Source organism: Papaver somniferum, unplaced genomic scaffold (assembly GCF_003573695.1).
Source record: "Papaver somniferum cultivar HN1 unplaced genomic scaffold, ASM357369v1 unplaced-scaffold_125, whole genome shotgun sequence".
Lineage (NCBI taxonomy): Eukaryota > Viridiplantae > Streptophyta > Magnoliopsida > Ranunculales > Papaveraceae > Papaver > Papaver somniferum.
In genome coordinates this window covers 17,472,927-17,492,694 of record NW_020621603.1, presented here as the reverse complement: position 1 = coordinate 17,492,694, position 19,768 = coordinate 17,472,927, and the positions used below count along the sequence as shown (strand labels likewise).

The window sequence follows — 19,768 nt, the reverse complement described above, 5'->3', positions numbered from 1 at the left end:
TTGGATAACTAATGTTGTATATATTATTAATATCATCATATTGAGTTTATTTTTTCCTTAAATAATTCACACATATGCATAAAAATTGGTCTATGACCTTATAAATACAAATTATTTGTTATATATAGATACCGAATTTTCAGAGCCGAACTCACATTTATAAATCGAATTATACACGTACGTATGCCGTTCTGAATTAATGACGAATCACGTCCCGTTGACCGAATTTTGGACCGAATCTGATTTTTACAAAACCGTATAATACTCGTACGTTTGCCGTTCCGTACGTTTGCCGAATCCCGAATTACTAACTAGGGTGCAACCCAGCTGCTGGAGCTGGACTTTCAGGGGTCAAAATGGCTAATAGGACTGGAAGCGTTGATGAATTTGAAATTAAACCCGTTGGAGACAATCATAATCAAGGAGTAAGTTGTCTAGTTTTTCCAACTTTTTGGAGTCTATACCTGACATCATTGATCAAGATCTTTCTGTTCTTTCGGTAATTTTATTGAGATCTTTTCTCGAAAACTTTTTCCAGCGGTTGGCAGTTGGCATCTTGGTCGCTGGATTTGTTTTCGAGGAGGAAGATTTTATGAAACCATGGGAAGAAAAGGGTAACTTAGAGAGGTGCAACTCTCACGCTTGTTAATATAAAATAAATGAGACAACAATTTTATTTTGTATGTTATTTTGACACTTGTGTATTAATTATTCAGGTATGCATTACAGTGGGATCCAAAAATTTGATTGCACTCAGCACTGCGATTCAGGACTGCTTAACTTCAAGTAAGTGGTTTTGGTTGGTCATCGTGTTGAACTTGTTCTGTGAAGGTGCAACCGGCATTTACATTGCTTTTGTTATGTTGTAGGAATTGCGTTCGAGTTGATGAAACAAGGTGCTACGATGACTGTGTTAAGCACGCTTTTGGCAGCATTAGCTTGGCCAGCTACATTACTTACCGCTACTGATCTTATAGACAGCAAGTGGTCGATTGCAGTGGACAGGTTTATTTCTCACCTGTGTTTTTGGCATCTACTTTGTGTACAAGCCCAGCCAGGATAGATCATATTTAAGTGATCTCGCTCACTGCAAGATTGTCCTTCTGTTCTTTAACATTTCTTGTAGTACTAGTGCAAACAATTTTGACCTTGAATTGTAGAATATACAGTTTAAGTTAACAACCTAACCACTGTCTGTTCCCTAATCCTTGCAGCTTTGCACTTAACCAAGTATTACATCCAAGATCTAAAGCTGCTATCTCTGTATGGATCTGGTATTTACTCATACCCTCACTCATTGGTAGCAAGAGTAACAGAACCATATAAGTAGTGATAGGGATGTTTGTGGGTTAGTAGATTTTATATCACAGTTGTTCTTCTTATGCTTAATTGAATAGAGATGGTTTGATTTGTGCACTGCAAAACACAACTTTCACCTTGTATGTCTTGCATCCTAGGTTGTTAGAAGAATTGTGATTTGTTGCATTAACTCTTATGAAACTGAATAATTTAATCTGTGATTAGATCTACCGTAGCAAGACAACTAATTCTAGGGATTAATACCTTAGTTGTGTAATTGTTTCTTTTGTCACATCTTACTGATTTCAGCTCAAGTATTGTATATATGCGTTTAGTCTTCTATTTTCTTGCTGTTGTTATAACTTAGTTGTTTATCTCCATCTCATGCTTTAGCTTAGTAGCATATTCAGTTTGTAGTTCACTTGCATCTGTAACTTTGTTGTTGTATTGTAGTTAATCCATTTGTTTATATATCTTGCATCCTTGTATTAGCTTCTGATTAGAAGAATTTGTGATGCTTTGTTCGCAGGTTAATTGAATGATGCTCATGAGATCAGAAAGGTTGGAGAACAAAGCAGCAAAGCAGCAGCCATTAGGTCCCTTAGCAGCTGCAAGATTTGTAAGTTATAATGTAGTATCTCCTTATAGAGATTTAAGTTAGAAGAACTTAGGATTTTCAGAACTTAGGAATTTCAGAACTTTCTACAAACTGAACTTAGGAATTAAGTATGTTTCTGTGTATTATGTCCGTTAAATGAATGACATAGTTTGTATCAAATACTCATACTTGTTGTTAACTTCAATTGAAGAATTCTTTTTTCATAATGGTGAATGTGGAAACGAAAGTGAATGAATGTGTCATGGTTTGTATATCTGTGGAATGCTGAATATGGGGAACTGGTTAACTGCAGGGGGGAATGGATTTTGACCAGGTCAATGAAGACTTGACCTTTTCTTTTGCTGTTGCAAACAATTAGCAACTTCTGAATTCTGTTGCTAAGTTAGAACCAGAACCAGAACCAATAATATTTTAGTTCCGGGTAGGGGTATTACTTAATTAGAAACAGGTTAGCAACGGCAGTCTTGGTTGCGAATAAACAGGGTCGCAAGGCAGAGAGCGTTGCGAATCCTGTTGCCGACCAAGAGTCGCAACGGAGCTTATGCCGTTGCGAAATAATGCGACACCGTGTTTTGAAACGTCAGTTTGCCGTTCGAGACCGTTCAGCAACGGCATATCCGTTGCGAATCCTTAAAAATGGTGTAGTGACTGCTAATTACTAACCATGGATTCAATTCCAAAAATTATCGGATCCAACATCAGCTTGAACACCAATACGAAAATTTCATATACGTTTAAAATACAATAAGAGACCTTAATTTCAATTACCTGATTTATCCTTTTCCCTAGCTTGAATCGATTCCTTCAATCAATACCACTACCAACAATCATTACATGATCCTTTCTCTCAATTTTCATCATCTCCCCTCTAGATCGAACCACGAAGGAGAAGAAACAACGAAGTTTCTTTGTTGTGGTTGGGGGGACTACGAAGAGAAAACAACGAAGGAGAAGGAAAAGGAAGAAGAAGAAAGACGAAAAAAAAGAGGTGGTCGGGATTCGAACAGGCAACCTTTAGGTCACTTTACCCTAAACAAATAAACCATTTCCAACCTCCGTGTCAACCTTTTTTCTGCCCAAGAAATTTACGCCATTACCCTTCATTTTGTGTCGTATTTACGGTAATTTTAGTGAGAAATGAAAACATGGAGGGGCTCTTTTGGAATTTCATTGTTGATCACTTTGGGACAATTTGGGACACCAAAATCCAATCTTTTTATGTCAGTTGATCACTTACTATTTACAAAAACGTGACCATATAAAGGTCCTCCCTTGCTTCGCTCGGTCGGCCCAATTAGGTAGAAAAATAAATTCATGATGACCTTTAGAAGCCTGGCGAGATTGGGGTATACCCATATTAATTGGGGTATACATTTTGTTCCCATCCAAGGTTGTGTGCTAAGGGGTGTCTAAAAGATTCTAAAAGACCAAATTACCCTTACTATTAATACCCTGCCGACTGATCACCCAAATAATTTTCAAAATCTATCTTCAAAAGTCTAACCCAATGTGATGAAATCAAAAATCAAAACGAAACTAAAATAAAATAAAAATTGTGTCTACTGGATTTGAGATTGGATATGATTGTGTACCCAATCTCGAACTGAGTACAAATAATTTATACGCGGTTTAACATTGGATACAAAATTATACGCAATCTCAAATCCCATATTTTTATCAAAAGTCGGCAAGGTATCTTTTTGTCGACCTTCCTGACTAGTATTAGTCGTTATCTTCCTAGGTTGAATATCGTGACGACTTTTCATCTCTGAAATTAGCATTTACAGGGTCGTCACGGTATTCATCCTTATACCTTGACGACTATATTTTTGTCGGTAGGTTATGGAATTAATACCTTGCCATGCTTTTGTAACACCTTTCTCTGTATGTCAAAAATCCTATAGTCAGCAGGGTATTTTTTGTCGACCTTGCCGACTATAAGTTAGCCGGCGAGGTAAGAAATCACAAAAGATGCCGACTACTGAAGCATTTACAACAGTCTCATGTGTGTCAAAAATAATAAAGTCTGCATTGTTATTTAGAAATAAGCATGCCGTCCAAAGTTAGTCGGCATCTTCTTCATTCGTCGACTTTGCCGACTTTTCGAATTGAAAGTGTTGATTTCTTCTTTAATTTTGAGTATGATTTCATACAACAGCTTTGCAATCCCCTTTTTAGAAGTGTTTGGGTAGTGTGCTTTCATTTCTGTTGCAAAGATATTTTCAAAACAATTTTTTTTCTTCAGGAATCTTCCCACAAAAGTTCAATTCAAAAACAAAATTTCATAACTTAAATTCATAAGTTTAATCTACTCAATTATTAATCTAAACTCAATTAACAAATCTAATTAGACTTGTTTAGTGTTAATTAAACAAGGATATATTAGCCATTTAAAAAATACACGGTTAAAGGATGTCCTGTTTTACTTCAAAATAACCTAGGTTTTGTCTCATTAGATATAGCCCAATTAATCTGGATATACCTCAATCTCGTCAGGTTTAAAAGCAATAGGATGGAGTATTGTTGGGAAGAACCATTTGTGCATAAATGTTTCGAATTCTGCCAAACAACTTGTAAACCAACTTTTAACTTTTCGATTTTTGTTTTTTTGATCGGTAAAGAGAAAATCGGTGGTAGCGAGATTACTGGTATCATCAACCAATGACTTTTAACTTTTGGATTTAATTAATTTTTTAACATTTTTCGAATTCCGGTCGCTAAACAGCTTATAAACAAATTTTTAATTTTTCAACTTATCCAAACACCCTTTCAAAACACTTGTGCAGTTTTGTTAGAACAACTTTACTCTCTCTCCATTTCTTCGAACGGTAGTTGTTTTTTTTTCTGTTTCTCACAGTAAATCTTTCACAAAGATTTTTGATGGAGCTCCCAGACGACATCACATAAGACATCTTAACTAGTTTTGCCCTCCGAATCAGTTTAGAATCCCAAATTGGAGAGATCATCATCCATCCATCCATCCATCCTTCTCTCAAAACCATCTCTATTCTTCAGCAAATGATTCAGGTAACTTGTACTATTTTTTGATTAATATAATGAGACACCCATTATTAGCACTAGAAGGATCAATTTAACCCCTGAATTAGATTTTATTTTTCTTATACTGATATTGTGAGTTCATGTACTGGATTGAACTGTCTAAATGTGCAAACAACCTAATTTTAACGATAGAAATGTGACACAGATTGGACTAAATCTGATTATGCTTTCAACATCCTCCACTGCTAGTAAGACATCTATTAATTAGTTTTCAGAGCATACCTAGTCTAGCAATTTCAAATGTCAAGTTAAACTTGATTGCTCGTATGTTGGTGCTAATTTTGGCCGCCAGCAGCCATGGTTTGACTTCACCTGAACTTCTCTTTATAATAACTTTCCTGATTACAAGACTAATATAGTATATTGCACGCCTTAAGAGAATATTGATACCCATCTTATGCTTTCTATATATGCTTGGAACAACTAACAACCAAAGATTACGATGGTGCAATACGATATGATGAATGGGATAATAAGTACCAAAAAAATATTGATATCGATAAACACACACATTGCCAGAACTTAAGAGCCTTGAGCTCTATTTAAAAATGAGTATGTATGTCTGGTAATTGGTTAACAATTAGAATCTGATTACCTGCTGTTGGTTTCCTACACCATTGCCATATTTTTTTTATAATTTAATTGATTAAGGTCAAAGTTGTTAAGATTAGGATAAGTAGTAAATTAGAGTTCAGTAATAGTTACCGGTTGTATCATGGTAGAGCAAAAACAATGGAGATAGTAAATCCATGCTTTTATAGTGCAAGTAAACCGATAAATTACAAAATTTCTTCTTCAAGCATATGATGAGAACACATATTTGGAGTCAAATGATTGTACCATTGTTATCTTTCTTTTCATTTACAACATTTATGTGTATACAAAATTGCATTGACATTTTCCTGAATAAAATTGCGGATAAATGACTCCTGAGTGTTGAAGGCATTTATTTCTACTACTTCCAACGGATTTTTAATTTGGTGCCCTTCACCTTTGGTGGACATCAGTTTAGAGATCAAAGACTTGTTCTGAAGATCTTAGTCGGCACCAATACACGTACGTATAAAGGAAGGAAAATCACTTTGCAGGTTAGTATCTTCAAACTTGTCGCTTTGTCACAACTAGGAACCATCAACCATTATGGCTGTAAATGCATGCATAACATAATTGTGCACAAGTGGCTACTCTTTTGGTTGACTAGTCTCGGCATTAGGAATCTTGACAGCCTTGAACTTGATATTATCAATGCGATGCAACCATGTTATCCTGATGATTCATTCGTATCTCTCGCTGATCAGCCTATATATATGATCCCTTGTTTCTCTAACATTTAGAATCTTGACAACCTTGAATTTGATACAATCAAGGTGATGCAGACCTGTTATCCTGAATGATTCTTTCGTATCACCCGCTGAACGGCCTATGCATGTGTTCCCTTGTGTCTCTAACATTTAGAATCTTCACATGTTCATTTAAACAAAGATAGGTAGAACTAGCCCTTTGTTAATTACCGAGTAATTCGTTTGCTTTAATGATGGATCGTGTAATTACTCAAACAAACAAACAAACAAAAAAATTGCAAAAATTGTTTCGAGTAAAGTGATTTCTTGTATTAATATACTTTGTTTTTCATTTGTATACAGTATGTACAGTAAGAATTCCATGAGGCATTTCCTAATAAAAGGCGGAAAATACCAATGGGAGGTGAATATATGTACAGATCTATTGGTTGAGGATGTTAAGAAGTGAAACTCGGTTCTTGATCAGACACCTAAAGACAGATTCTACTCCATCTTCAAGTTCTTGAAGGTTCATTTCAAGGGCAGCCAATGACTTCTGCACTTCTTTTGCTTCAATGACTTTGGATTTCAATGCGACATCGACCTTGGTTACTTCATTGACAACTTGTTGGGTTGCGCTTTGGGTGGTCAACTTTGAGACTAGTGACCTTTGCTTTGGTGCAGATAGGAAAGACAAGATAGATTCAAAAACTGCAAGAGTAGTTGCTTCAACTTCTGTTAGGACATCAGTAACGAGGTCATTATTTTTGTTGGTGTTTTTCTTAAGATCTGAAAGGCATTTTTGGATGACTTTGCAGACTTTCTTTCTTGAGGTCATGTATGCGTCAAACTCATTTGATTTCCTTCGGATAGATGATTGAAGATCTTGAGCAGATTGCTTCATTTGAGATGAAACATCCTTAATAGTTCCACAGACATCCAACAACATGACAGATCTGTCCAAGACTGCGTCTAGGCATTTTCCATCTTCAATAGAGAGGAAATCCTCAACACATTCATACAAGTCCTTAAGAGCAACCAAGTTGTTGGAGATGGATGAGGTGAGAAGGGGAGATCTCAATTTACATAATAGTTCCTCAACTGCAGCAGCGAGTGGGTTTGATCTGGTGGGCAAACTGATTGAACGAGCATGAAAAGTTTTGTTTGAGGAAGACATTTTTGCCTTATTTTGAAGAGGAAGAAGGTATTAGCTAGAGATAAAAGTTGATGTAGAAAATGATGTTTTGATGATGGCTATTGGTTCTCACCTGGTGATCCTTTTATAGTCAGGACTCGGGCTACAATGTGCAGCAATGGGACGTAATCATGTGGTGGATGTGGTGGAACTTCCTCTATACGCGCCATTATCTCTGCATTGTTTCCTCCATCAATGACAAATAGTATGTCCCCTACTGACTCTATAGCATCAATTAATATATGAATTTTATTTTATTAAAAACGAATCCTGTAGAATTAGCCAAATGTGCGAGTACGTGCGTTACTAGTTACTAATGATACACATCGTGATCGCTATATCCTTATCCCAACCATTGGAATCTTGACAGCCTTGCGTTTTATCATAAATGTCCAAACTTAGGAACCAAAAAGCATGTAAACAGATAGTGTACGATGATACTTCGACTTACAAACAGTGTGCAATTTATTAATTATCTGTCTCAGAAACAAAATGAATCAAATGGCTCCTCCTGTTGTCTTTGTTCATTTGGTTGTTATGCGGATTTTCTATCCGTTCCTGTTATCCAGTAACATGTAGCGTATCAAGATATATAGTAACTAAAGAACTATATATCCAATTAAGCTGCAAGGGACAGTCAATTGAACAGTGAAAAAAATCAACCGTTAGGCCGCAGAATATTAGAAAGTTGTTCGAATTTTTCTGGATATCCTGGCCCTTCAAGGAAAAAAAAACAGAATTTGCAACCTCTATATTAAGACTTTTCCGCAAACTCTAATCTCAAAATTGTTTGAATGCTTTCAGCGATTTGTACTTTAAGATTGGTTACCAGCAACCAGTGCCTACAACAAGATAGGAAAGGGAATGCAAAAGGCTTGGGATTATTGTAGAAGCATCTTATATATGCAGGCAGGATGTAATCAAGATGGTTGCATGTTGCATTACCTTTGCCTTGGAGGCAATGCACTTCTAATTGGACAAATTTGGAAGAAATGTGTAGAAGATTTAGTGTGGCCAACTCCTATGGGCGCTGCTTATTTGGATGCACTCCACATAAAAAATCAGGTAAGCATTGATGTTCTTGATTGATGCAGATTTAGTCATTTTAGTTGTTTATTTATAGTTGTCTCTTGATTGAACTAAGAGGATTACGACATATAGTAAATTGCACGCCTTCAGAGGATAGTGATACCCATTATGCCTTCTTACATGCGTAGAACAACCAACAACCAACGGTAACAATGGTACGTACAATATAATATGATATCCGGATGTGTGCATGAATGGGATACTAAGTACCAAGAAAATATTGACATTGATAAACACACATATTGCCAGAACTGAAAAGCTTTGAGCTCTATTTAAAAATGAGTATCCATGTCTGGTAATTCGTTAGCAATTAGAATCTGACAGTGTTGAATTTGTTATAATCAATCTGATGTGATGCTAACGCGTTATCCTGAATAATTTTTTGTATCTCTAGCTGATCATCCTATACATAAGTTCCCTTGTTTCTCTAACATTTAGAATCTTGACAGCCTTGAGTTTAATACAATATGTGACACAGACATGTCATCCCGAATGATTCTTTCGTATCTCTCGCTGAACAGCCTATGCATATGCCCCTTGTTTCTCTAACATTTAGAATGTTCACATGTTCATCTCATATATTAAAAAACAATGTCAATGCTTCCTTAATCATTTAAACAAAGACAGGTAGAACAAGGCCTTAATTAAGTACCGAGTAATTAGTTTGCGTTATTGGTGGATCGTGTAATACTGAAGAACAAAAAAATAATAATTTGTAAAAATTGTTTCGAGTAAAGTGATTTCTTGTATTAATATACTTTGTTTCTCATTCGTATACAGTATGTACAGTAAAAATTCCATTAGGCATTTCCTAATAAAAGGCGGAAAATACCAACAGGAGGTGAAATATCTATGGGTCTATTGGTTTAGGATGTTAAGAAGTGAAACTCGGTTCTTGATCAGACACCTAAAGACAGATTCTAGTCCATCTTCAAGTTCTTGAAGGTTCATTTCAAGAGTAGCCAATGACTTCTGCACTTCTTTTGCTTCAATGACTTTGGATTTCAAAGCGGCATCAATCTTGGTTACTTCATTGACAACTTGTTGGATTGCACTTTTGTTGGTCAACTTTGAGACTAGGGACCTTTGCTTTGGTGCAGATAGGAAAGACAGGATAGATTCAAAAACTGCAAGAGTGGTTGCTTCAACTTCTGTTATGACATCGGTAACGAGGTCATTGTTCTTGTTGGTGTTTTTCTTAATATCTGAAAGGTATTTTTGGATGACTTTGCAGACTTTCTTTCTTGAGGTCATGTATGCGTCAAACTCAATTGATTGCCTTCGGATAGATGATTGAAGATCTTGGGCAGATTGCTTCATTGAGATGAAACATCCTTAATAGTTCCACAGACATCCAACAACATGACAGATCTGTCCAAGACACTGCGTCTTGGCATTTTCCATCTTCGGTAGAGAGGAAATCCTCAACACATTCATACAAGTCCTTTAGAGCAACCAAGTTGTTGGAGATGGATGAGGTGAGAAGTGAAGATCTCAATTTGCAGAGTTGTTCCTCAACTGCAGCAGCGAGTGGGTTGGATCTGGTGGGAAAACTGATTGAACGAGCATGGAAAGTTTTGTTTGAAGAAACATTTTGGCCTTATTTTAAAGAGGAAGAAGGTAGTAGCTAATGAAGAAAATGATTTTTTTGATGATGGCTATTGGTTCTCCTTTTATAGTCAGGACTCAGGCTGCAATGTACAACAAGGAGATGTATTCATGCGGTGGAACTTCCTCTATATGCGCCACTGTCTCTGCATTGTTCCCTCTATCAATGACAAATGGTGTGTCCCCCTACCAGACTGTATAGTATCGATCAACATTGGGGAAAAAAAGACTATAAAAAAAAAAGCCTGTAGATAATTAATCAGATGTGTAATGTATGTAGTGCATGAATGGATCATTACTACCTATAAACAGACGGTGTAAGGTTATATTTGAACTTGACAACAGTATGCGCGCGCTTGATCATCTCTTGGGAACACGGAGAACCGAACTAATGACTCCTCTCCATCCTTCTCTTGTGTTTGGTTTTTGCATCCCATTGCCAAATTTTGTTCCCGTCAAATAAAAATTTCATGTAGCATATGAGGATACCAGCTAAGGAACTATGTATCCAAGTTGCTAGGTACAGTACAATCAATTAAGCATGACAAATACATGCAACACGCGTCCGCTATCTAGGATAGCCTTTGTATATATAAGAAGGTTATTATTGGGGCGTCACATTTCATTAGAGGGCGTCATCTAATAAGACAAAAACGGGTCATCCGTAAGTAATTTCAAAAACCCCTTATCTCAAATAATTGTGTAATGACCAAACAACCCTTATTTATTTATTTAGTTAATTTTAATTATTATCTAATTAAATTAAGAAGATGAACTTTGATATATATTTGTAAAGTCTGAGATAAAAGTTGTGGGAAAAAAAACTAGAGAGGAGGAAAAAGAAAAAATTGGAGATTTTTTTTCAAAACCTAGATTGTTTGATTTACTCAACAAAAATGGATGAAACAAGTTACAAATTCGAGGTGGGTGAATCTTTGTATGATAGAGAAAACAAATTTTACATTCCTCATGTTGGAGACCAAGAGATTGATGATTTGTTAGATGGTAGAGAAGGTTTAACACAAAGTGATGATGAATCTCCACCAATTGAAGAAATAAATCAACAAAGTGAAGAACCAATGGTTGAAAATCAACGGGTACACCTCTAAATTATCTCCTATGGGTTCAATTTCGCTCAAAACTAGCTTAAGTACGTAAAAAAATTCAGATTTTTAGACTTTCATGGCAGATTACGTCTGGGTTGGGCTTGGTTTCCAACCGTAAGCTAGTTTTACGCCTGAGTTTGGAAGAGGGTTTGGTCTTCATTTCCAACCGTAAGTTGGGTTTACGCCTAGGTTTGGGATAAATCCAAGCGTAACTGGTTTCCAATAGGACAAAACTTGATAATTACGCCTAGGTTAGATTCATCCAAAACACAGACGTAAATAGTTTTTGCATGGGTATTTATTACTTGTTTTACGTCTTGGTTAGGATTTTGGATTCCCAAATGTAAGTGAGAACGTCTAGGTTATATTTTCATTGTTTCCAACCGTAATTGAAAACGTCTAGGTTAGGGTTGAATTTGTCAACCGTAGCCCTTCCTATGCCTAAAACGTCTGGGTCCGTGTACCTTATAACCTGGACGTAATTCTAGAATTCTTTCTTTTTTTTTTGACTAATATTGTGATATTTTGATTGATTGATTGTGCTTCCACCTAGCCCAATGCCTTCTCAACCTAATGCAAACGAAATTCTAACCAAAGATTCATCTCATCACTATTTGAATGACTTGGTAAGTGTTTTTTTTCTATTTTGAAACTAATGGAAAGATATGTTGCTCATTCACTATGTTTTTGTTTTTTTACTAACTTTGAATTTTTGGAACATGTAGAGATGGAAAGATAAAGAAGATGCAATGAAATGGGCTAGAGAACGTGGCAAGTCAATTATGTGTGTTATAGTTTGTAATGGATCAACAAATGACCGCCACTTTCAAATGGTTTGCGAGCGTAGTGGAGAAAGTAAAAGTCATGTGAAAAAGGGTACCGTATATGAACCAAAGAAGAATAGGAAGAATACTGCTTTCACTAAGAAGACTAAATCCCCGTTCAAGCTTCAATTCAAGCACAACAAGAAAAGTGTGAAAAGTGAGGAGTGGTATTGGTATTTGGAGAAAGTTGTATGCGGTTGTCATAACCATCCCATACCGGATACTTTGCTATCCCATCCTTATGCGGCGCGGCTTAATGATGAAGAAAAACTCATTATAAGTTCCATGACGGAAAACCGTATGAAACCTCTTGATATACTTGGTCATATAAAACTCGTAAACCCAAAGAATGTTTCTACTTTGCCAACCATCTACAATGCCAAAACAAAATTGAAAAATCAACAATGGGAAAATAGAAATCAAATGCAACAATTAAGGCATTTGGGGGAGAAGTATAATTACTCGGTTTTCCATAATGAAGATGAGGATGAACAAATAAAAAATCTCATATTGGCTCATCCCGAGTTTATACAATTGGCGCGGTGCTCCAATCAAGTACTTTTAATGGATTGCACGTACAAGACCAACAAGTATGAGATGTCGGTGTTGAACATTGTTGGACAAACTTCCACCAACTCTCCGTTCAGTGTCGCGTTTTGCTTCTTGGAAAATGAGCTTGAAGAGAGTTATGTGTGGGCACTAAAACAAGTGAAGTTATTCTATGTGGAGGGATATACTCCAAAGGTGATTGTCACCGACAAGGAACAAGCATTGTTGAATGCAATAGAGAGGGTTTTCCCGGATGCTCATCACCTTCTTTGCAATAGAGAGACTAAATGTAAGACCATCATTCGTCCAACAAAGAAAAGTCAAATGGAAAGAATAAAGAAACTACCAGTTGATCAACAAAAGGAAGCCAAAGAGAAATTTAAGAAGGATGATGGGTTGGCGGAACTAAGATGGACTAGTTTCCAAAAGGATTGGGAAGCCATGGCATATTCTCTCACCGTGGAAGACAATGAACAACGATCTCGTATGGTATTGGCTAGTTTGAGAAGTTATCAACTATGGTGAAATACTTGGTGGACAATTGGTTGGATCCGCACAAAGAGAAGTTCATCGCCGCAAACCAATATAGACACTTCGACAACCAAGCTACAAGTACGGTGGAATCGTATCACAACCAGTTGAAGAAGAAGCTTCATAGTGGTGATGGTGGATTTGTTACGGTATTCCAAGCCATGCACGCCTATTTCCTCCGTGATCTCGATAGAGTTGGGGAGTTTTTTGAAAAAAACCGATCTAGTAGACACAATAAATGGAAAGACAATGCTTGGCTTCATGGAATTAATCATAATGTTGAGATGAGGTAAGTATTGGAAATTTGACCTTTTCCACCTTTTCCATACCTTAATAGCACACTCTAAAACTTCAGAGTTACTTTCACCTCTAAGTCGTATTTGACCAATAATACAAACTAATTCCATAAATTCTTTAACTTGATCCCTTATCGTTCCGTACCGACAATACAACTTAATTCCATCACGGTTATTAGGGTTACCGTTTTCAGAGCAAAAGTTTTCGTAAATGGTTCTCCAATAACTTGTACTCACAAAACCACCTTGACGTCGTTCTTCTCCTCTTTTTGGATAGCATAGTACATAGTTGCGGCAAATGCACAAATCTTCATCCAAAGTAAAACCAGGTTCATCCATAATCTAGTATATTTATTTCTATAATAGAGTAAGATTTTAGGTGGAGATGGTTAATGTTGAAGATGGAATGTCTAGATAAGCAAAAAATAAGATGGTTGGACATGTATGTTCAACTTATATATAAAACCAAGATGTGTAACGGCTCTATTTTCAGGTAGTACAAGTTCCCAACGGCTCTATTTTCAAAATTCAGGTAGTACAAGTTCCCAACGGCTCTATTTTCAAACCAAATAGGGACAAAAAAACAGCAAACTCACTTTAAAAACGACGTAAGCCTAGGTTTTAGAGAACACGAACCTAGACGTAAGCATATGAGCCAAGCAAAGAAGGCTTCTGCCATGGTTACGTCCAGGTTGGATAGAAAATAAACCAGAGCGTAACTCTGAGAAACACTTTCTGTCAGGCTTACGCCTAGGTTTTTTCTACCATGAACCTGGGCGTAAACCTGCAAAAATGCCAAAGCCGGTTGTGTTCAGTCTTACGCCTCGTTTTTGCCTACCCAAAACCTTGGGGTAAATGTTCCTGAGTACCTAATTTTGATTTTGCATTTCACTTTAAAACTAGCAGCACAAATCCAATTTTTGGACTTATTCATTCATTCTAGCTAATACTAAGCCAAATTTGTGCATTCACTCAAACATAAAGATACGTAAATAGAATTCATTCTAGCTAATACAAATCAAAGGAAAATTTCATTCTTGAAAAGAAAACTTGTTCATAACAACCAAAGAAAACTAAATAGTCTTCTACACCAAAGGAAACTTGTTCATAACAACCAAAGAAACAACCAAAAGAAACTAAATAGTCTTCTGCAATTATGACATTGATAGAGTTTAAGGACAATTACGACCACGATCTATTTTGTTGCTTTTGTTACCACCTCGAGTACGAGGACCGTCACGACCACCATGACCACGACCCCGACCATGAGCATGCATATCCTCTTCATTGGTTTCAGAACTACTAGGTGATGGCCGACGTTGACTAGTACCCACATCTCTACTCCTCTTCGTGCCCCTCTCTAAGTTCTCGTAATCCTTGTTTGGATCCGGCAAGTCTTTGATTTGTTGTTGGAAAACCTTTACTTGTGCACTTGTGAGGCCCTCACCTTTTTGGACGCATGGAGTCAATGTTTGTGCCAAGTGAAGGAATTTCTTTTTCTATTTTACATATCAAAATGAAACGTATTAGTACAAACAAATATAGTGTTATGAAATGGCGTCATGAAAAATAACAACTTTACTTACCATCTTGAAATATAGCGCCTTCCAATCCGTATCAAATATACTTCTCTTTTCGGATTCACGCTTCTTCTTTTCTTGAGCCTTTTTGATATATGTTGCCGCTTCCGGATCATTATTAATCACATGAGGATGACCAAAATGGTAATACCATTCCAAATAACCTTCTTCGGCTTCCTTTTTTCCTAGAATAGGAATGAGCTCCTTCATGCTGACTTGGTATAGTATTGCGGTCATTCCAAACATCAATACTTGGATCTGGGTTGTAGTTGAGCACGACATTGGCACTTTTTATGGAAGAAGTATTAGCCAACAATTTGAACGATTCATGAGTGACTTTTTCTTGCACATAACCATATTGGCGGAGAACTCGACGTGGATTGGCCATTACGTACCCATGAGGATGAAACAAAGGCCCGTTGTAAGATTCCAAACTTGAAAAAACACTATGATCAATCTCTTCCCAAACTTATCTTCCTTTAGATCTATGTAAGGATCAAATATCACATCTTCAACAGTGAGAGAATCCATTTTCAACCTTAAATCAGCTATCTTCTCTTCTTTGTGCTTTATTTGGGTACCAGTGAATACAAACTTCTTTCCTATAGGACGACCAATCTCATCGTCTGACCAAGATGTAGAAGGTCTCATGGTCGAAAAGTGGTCATATACCCATGCCTAACAAATTATATATAACCATAAAAACTATATACATAAAACCAATAAAAAAAGAAATGATAAATATAACAAAATCGAAACTATATAAATTACCTGAAAAAGACCAACATTACCAGCAAGTTCAGTGGCTCCAACCCTCGAAGCTTTTCGAAAACTATCAAGTAAAAAAGCGAGGGTGGCAGTGCCCCAAGCATACTTTTTGGTCTCCTAGAAATTTTTCAACCATTGTAGATAGTGAGCATTAACTCGATTCCCCGAGTTCTCAGGAAAGAATATGGTACCAAGGGAATGCAATAGGAATGCGGTGGTTGTACGACGAGCTCTTGTTTTATCTATTACCTCATGACGTTCTACTACAACCTTTTGTGTTCCTCCAAACATATCTTTCAGATTCTTCAACAGTATCTTTTTGACAGGTAATCAAACATCAAAACCCAATAGTGCAAAAAAAAAAAAGGAAAACAAAATTGTTTCCATGGGAGCAAAAAAAACCTAAAACCTAAACCCTAACTCTTTTGTTTATGTCTCATTGATTCTCTAAATCTAAACCAGGTTTTTGTTCTGCAGAAAATCATGGAACTTCATCATCAAATCCCAGAAGTAACCAAGGAGATCACCAAGTATTTGGAGAGAAAACTAGCAAATCCAGACGTATTATCATGGTTAGTATTTTGTAGTATGAGTTTTGATTAAATTAAGTTGATTTTTTTTTCTTTTCTTTTTAAGACTTAATTACTTATTGAATAGTTTTGTGATCAGAACATTGAGCTTTCACATGATCTGATTTGCATGAAGCACTCTGTGAACTTCAACATTAGGTGATTTGTAATTTTATATAGCTTTCATGGTTTTTCTAAGTTCACTATTGCATTCCTTTGAAGAGGGAAGTGATTGTAATGTCTAGCATGTTGCTCTGACTTTGAAATATATCCGTAGAAATATATAGCGCTTATTGGCTTCATTAACATACCCTATCTTGCTTCATATGTCAGTTTCGAATTTGTCTAATAGAATTTTTCGGGCTTGGATTCAGGTACTCACTCTTGATGCTTACTTTCCAGTATGAGTTAGATCTCTTATCAAAGTCAGTTGTATTTCTTAAAACTGTAATAACATTTCTTGCAGATTCATTTGGTTGTACTAAAGTAAGTTTGGTTTGTAAAACTAGAAGTCAGAATAAAAAAGAAAAAAGTTATAGGAGTATTTCTAAACCATCAACTGAGCTTTTACTTCATACAGTGTCTACCTATATGATTTATATTGAAATCTAACTAATTGGGATATTCTGGACGCCACCATTATGACACGTCATTTCGTATCTCATCTTTGTTTTCTATTAAATGTGCATAATATTCTTTACCGACACAACATTGAGAAAAGATAATTAGCTAGGTAGCTGACTGATTGAATTAGGCATGGGACATGAATAACTTTTATAGATGTTGGTGATTTTTGTTTGCTCTATGCTAATGTCATCTAAGTGTTATCGTTGTAGGTAGTTTTTTTTCTTAATCAACTGTAGCCTATGCAAATTAATCCAGTGTCATATCTATTTCCTAGGGCCTCCAAGTTGGGGATTCATATCTAATTATTTAGATGCTCAGCACCAAAAATATCTTGCCAGTGCGTGTTCAGCTGTAAACCAGACAAATACTAGCTCATTATGAGAAATGGTATGTGTTGACAAGTTATGTGTGGACTGCAGAGAATTCCAAGGATCCGTAAATAATGCAAGTACTAACTCAGACGGCATAGCAGTGACTTATGGAGTCAATGATTATGTAGTTTTTATTTTATTATGCAAGATAATGATTTTTTTTAGAAAGGGAATTTGATTCCTTTATAAATGTTTGCTGCCTTTAGCAACAATCGAGGTTGAATTGTAGCTGAGATCGTGAACAAATCATCTTGACTTTGAGTTGAATATAGCTTTTAGCCAAGTTACCAGGTACGTTTTCGACTGACATCATCTTTCGTGATTTTTTTTTCTGTAGGTTTTTATTGCATGTTGAGGTTAATATCTCTTCCTTCCGCAAAGTTTTTTTTTCTACTTCTTTTTGTAGGTTTTCGTGATTGGACATCATTAATATTTTTGGTTTGACATATTGTCTTATCTAACTGCTACTTTGATGACGTGGTTTATCCTAATGCCTCTTTGTTCATGTTTTCTCAGACGTGGTTGGTATCCTAAGATGCATGACGAAGGTGCAAGATCTTATACCAAAGCCCTACTTTTTTTCTTCAGATCTTATACCAAACTCAGTCGGTTTATTCAATTGTTTGTATGTAGTTTGTAATCTGGGTTGCCTACTTTGATGGCAAGATTAAAGGCTTTCATATTCATTCTATAAAACCCTTTTTTATTTGAGGGAATGCCTGCTTTGATAGATTTAGAGTTGATTTGTATATCGTTTGCACTTATATTGCTTTGTTTGATGTTAGTTGATTGTATCAACGAGTGTTACTATATTGTTGTTGTTCTAAACTTGGATTTCTTTTCTTTCTTTCTGTTGGCAGCTAATTGAGCGGGTGTCAGAAACTCAGGAAAATTTTCTTCTATTAGCCAATAATTGCGACCTTCATCTACTTAAGGATATAAGATAACTTGGATGCTTATTAAAGGTGTTTTATTTTTGCCTCATCCTTTTTAGATCTTCTTAAAATGGGTTTTATAAGTTATGATCGTTCAAAAAAAAAAAAGGTTGAGTTAGTGATTCTTGATAGATTAAATGTGTCACACCAGTTAAGACCACAGTGAACCAAACTTCATTTTCTCCAAACACTAGACAAGCAAGCTTGGTCGTACTACACTTAAATTTCATATCAAACTATACTATGGTAAAACAGAACTATTGACATAATTAGGGTATTGAGAATAAAATATCATGGTCTTAATTTTGATCATTGGGTGAAGTTAATGTGTGTTTTATGTTTTATGTTTTTATTTTTGTTTTTGGTCTTAACTCCTTTAAAATCCTAAGCACATAAGGCTCCACGTTCAACGGTGACCCTCACCCACCCTTTAAAATTGCTTCATTCCACTTTCCTCAAAAAAGAGACAAATGAGGCATTTTTTTTGCTAATTTTTTTTTTATATTTATCATGCCGGAAACCAAAAGAAAAACAAAATGCTAGGAATAAACATAGGTTTTCTTCTCTACAAAACAAATCCTAACCAACTATTAATGGTTGCAAAAACATAATGATTGATGAACAAAAAAAGCAAGTCCAGAAAAAGATGGCAGATGAGATGTTACAAGCTTCGTCTGCATATATTTTCGGACTAATCCCTTGCAAAAACCCTACTTCCCTCCTTTTTTTTCTCCTGCCGCATCTCTACTATCTTTCTTTCTTTCTTTTATTCACTGTTTCATTTAGATTTAGTGATTAATGATTAATGATTTTTTTGATTGTTCACTGTTTTTCTTATTTTACAGGTACAGTTTCTTATTTCAGTTTTTTTTTTTTATCAGAGTATGATAGCAATGAAAACTTGCGTTTCGTTCAATTGTTAACATACAAGTAATCAAACAGAAAAACCCAATAGAGCAAAAAAAAAAAAAGGAAAACAAAATTGTTTCCACGGGAGAAAAAAAAACCTAAACCCTAACTCTTTTATTTATGTCTCATTGATTCTCTAAATCTAAACCAGATTTTTCTTCTGCAGAAAATCATGGAACTTCATCATCACATCCCAGAAGAAACCAAGGAGATCACCAAGTATTTGGAGAGAAAACTAGCAAATCCAGACGTATTATCATGGTTAGTATTTTGTAGTATGAGTTTTGATTAAATTAAGTTGATTTTTTTTCTTTTCTTTTTAAGCCTTAATTACTTATTGAATCGTTTTGTGATCAGAACATTGAGCTTTCACATGATCTGATTTGCATGAAGCACTCTGTGAACTTCAACATTAGGTGATTTGTAATTTTTTATAGCTTTCATGGTTTTTCTAAGTTCACTATTGCATTCCTTTGGAGAGGGAAGTGATTGTAATGTCTAGCATGTTGCTTTGACTTTGAAATATATCCCTAGAAATATATAGCGTTTATTG

At 35.8% G+C, this 19,768-nt stretch overlaps 2 long non-coding RNA genes across 3 annotated transcripts; both read left to right on the top strand.

Annotated features, from left to right (window-relative positions):
• Positions 1–322: 322 nt before the first annotated feature.
• LOC113331214 lies at positions 323–2,124 on the top strand. Its single transcript, XR_003350805.1, has 6 exons — positions 323–425; positions 539–627; positions 717–786; positions 870–1,005; positions 1,215–1,274; positions 1,829–2,124. It is a non-coding gene; the product is annotated as an uncharacterized LOC113331214 (long non-coding RNA).
• Positions 2,125–4,692: 2,568 nt separating this feature from the next.
• Positions 4,693–10,526, top strand: LOC113331510. 2 transcript variants are annotated; one of them, XR_003350993.1, is made up of 6 exons: positions 4,693–4,945; positions 5,986–6,066; positions 6,622–7,462; positions 7,545–7,658; positions 8,258–8,518; positions 9,777–10,526. It is a non-coding gene; the product is annotated as an uncharacterized LOC113331510 (long non-coding RNA). The 2 variants fall into 2 exon arrangements; XR_003350992.1 differs by having other exon boundaries at positions 9,323–10,526.
• Positions 10,527–19,768: the final 9,242 nt, after the last annotated feature.